This window comes from Oncorhynchus nerka, linkage group LG15 (assembly GCF_034236695.1).
Source record: "Oncorhynchus nerka isolate Pitt River linkage group LG15, Oner_Uvic_2.0, whole genome shotgun sequence".
Lineage (NCBI taxonomy): Eukaryota > Metazoa > Chordata > Actinopteri > Salmoniformes > Salmonidae > Oncorhynchus > Oncorhynchus nerka.
Window position 1 is genome coordinate 95744350 of NC_088410.1, and position 2500 is coordinate 95746849.

General features: G+C 62.4%; 1 protein-coding gene and 1 pseudogene across 1 annotated transcript in view; both read left to right on the top strand.

The window, feature by feature from the left end:
- The window catches only part of LOC115124697 (retinol dehydrogenase 7-like), a 40627-nt gene that overhangs the window by 29758 nt on the left and 8369 nt on the right, over positions 1–2500 (top strand). The window lies entirely within an intron of this gene.
- Positions 1–2500, top strand: part of LOC135560288 (AF4/FMR2 family member lilli-like) — a 7896-nt pseudogene that overhangs the window by 1817 nt on the left and 3579 nt on the right.

Below are 2500 nucleotides of genomic sequence, written 5' to 3' on the forward strand. Positions count from 1 at the left end.
CGCCCGCCGTTGCAGTTTGCCGCTGCGCGGTTGCAGCAGCCGCAGCTGCTGCCGCTGTTGCCAGTGCCGCAGCAGCTAAGAGCACTGAGCAGCGCAGCGGCAGCAGCAGCAGCAGCAGACCAGCAGCCGTTGCCACCAGCAGCAGCAGCAGCAAACGGTTGCGAGTTGTTGCTGTTGTTGTTAATCTCACAGAACTGTTGCTGTTGCCACGCAGCAGCACAACCAGTGCAGCAGCAGCAGCAGCCGCTGCCGGCGGCAGCAGCAGCAGCGGTTGCGGCAAAGCCTGCAGCAGCAACAGCAGCAGCAGCAGCAGCAGCAGCAACATCAGCAGCAACAGCAGCAGCAGCAGCAGCAGCAGCAGTAGCAGCAGCAGCAGCAGCAGCAGCAGCGTTACAGCAGCAGCAACCAGCAGCAGCAGCAGCAGCAGCAGCAGCAGCAGCAGCAGCAGCTACAGCAAAAGAAAGCAACACAGCAGCAGCAGCAGCAGCAGCGATGCCAGCAGCAGCAATAGCAGCAGCAGCAGCAGCAGTAGCCAACAGCAGCAGCAGCAGCAACAGCAGCAGCAGCAGCAGCAGCCAGCAGCAGCAGCAGCAGCAGCAGCAGCAGCAGCAGCGGGCGGCAGCACCGGCAGCGGCAGCAGCAGCAGCGGCAGCGGCAGCAGACCGTAGCAGCAGCAGCAGCAGCAGCAGCAGCGCAGCAGCAGCAGCAGCAGCAACCAGCAACAGAGCAGCAGCAGCAGCAGCAACTGGCGGCAGCAGCAACCAGCAGCGGCAGCAGCAGCAGCAGCAGCAGCAGTGCTGCAGCAGCAGCAGCAACAGCAGCGGCAGCAGCAGCAGCAGCAGCAGCAGCAACAGCAGCAGCAGCAGCAGCAGCATACCAGCAGCAGCAGCAGCAGCAGCAACAACAGCAGCAGCAGCAGCAGCAGCAGCAGCAGCAGCAGCAGCAGCAGCTGCTGTTGCTGTTGTTGTTGTTGCTGCAATTGTTGCAGTAGCAGCACGCTGGCGCTGCTGCAGCAGCAGCACGTTGTTGCCAGCGGCAGCGTTGCAGCTGCTGCAGCGCTGTTGTTGCAGCAGCAGCAGCAGCAGCAGCAGCAGCAGCTGTTGCAGCCGTTAAGACGCCAGCAGCAGCAGTTGTTGTTGTTGATAAGCTGCGCCAACAGCAGCAGCGGCAGCCGCTGTTAAGGCACAGCAGCAGCAGCAGCAGCAGCCACAGCAGAGGTTGCAGCGTCGTTGCTGTTGTTGCCGCCGTTGGCGGCAGCATGGTTGCAGCTGCTGCTGCTGCTGTGCGCTGCTGCTGCTGCTGCCGCTGCTGTTGCCGCCGCTGCAGCGTCGCTGCTGCTGCTGTTGCTGCTGCTGCTTGCCGCTGCTGCTGCTTGTGCTATTGCTGCTGCTGCCAACAGTTGCTGCCGCTGCTGCAGCTGCGCCAACCAGCAGAGCGCGTTGCTGCCGTCAGCTGCAAGCGTTAAGCCGACACAACTGCCGCTGCCGCTGTTGCCGCTGGCGCCTGCCGCTGTTGTTGTTGTTGCTTAATTGTTGTTGCCGCCATCGCGCTGTTGTTGCCGCTGTTGTTGTCCGCTGGCTTATCGTTGCCGCTGTTGCTGCTGGCAATTGGTTGCTACAAACCGTTGCCGCTCGCGCTGCCGCCGGGTTGCCGCTGCCGCCAGCCACAAGGTTCGTCGCTGTTCGTTGCCGCTGTCGCTGCCGCTGTTGTCGCTGTTGCCGCGCGCGGCCGCTACAGCCTGGCCGCTGTCGTTAACCCGTTGCTCGCCAGCGTTGCTGCTGCTGTTGCTGCCGCTGCTGCTGTTGTTGCCGCTGTTGCTGTTGTTGCCGCCAGCAGCCCGCCGCTGTCAGTTGCTGCTCGCTGTTCGTTACCGCCGCTGCTGTTGCTGCTTAATCGTTGCTGCCGCCACAGCGTTGCTGCCGCTGCTGCTGCTCGGCCGGCTTTATTGTTGCCGCTGTTGTTGCCAACCAGCGACCAGGCTGGTTTACGTTACCAGCAGCAGTGCAGCTGCGAATCAGCAGCAGCAGTTAAGGTTGCTAAACCCGCAGCAGCGTTACAGCAGCAGCAAATAGCAGCGTTGCTGCCAGCATGCTGCAGCAGCAGCAACGTTATAGCAGCAGTAATAGCAGCAGCAACGGCGAAGCAGCAGCAGCAGCAGCAATTAAGGTTGCTGTTGTTAGCAGCAGCAACCGTTGCTGATGCCAGCAGCAGCAGCAGCAGCAGCGGCAGCGGCAGGCAGGCAGCCTGCCGGCTGGCAGCAGCATGGCAGCAGCAGCAGCAGCAGCAGCAGCAGCAGCAGCAGCAGCAGCAGCAAGCTGCTGCTGCCAGAGCAGCAGCAAACGCCAGCAGATGCCAGCAGCTGCTGCTGCTGTTAACAGCAAACGTTGGCGGCTGCAGCAGCAGCTGCTTGTTGTTACAGCAGCGTTACAGCTTCAGCAGCAGCATAAGCGGCTATGCGTTGCTATGGCAGCAGCAGCAGTGTTGCTGTGCCTGTTAAGCA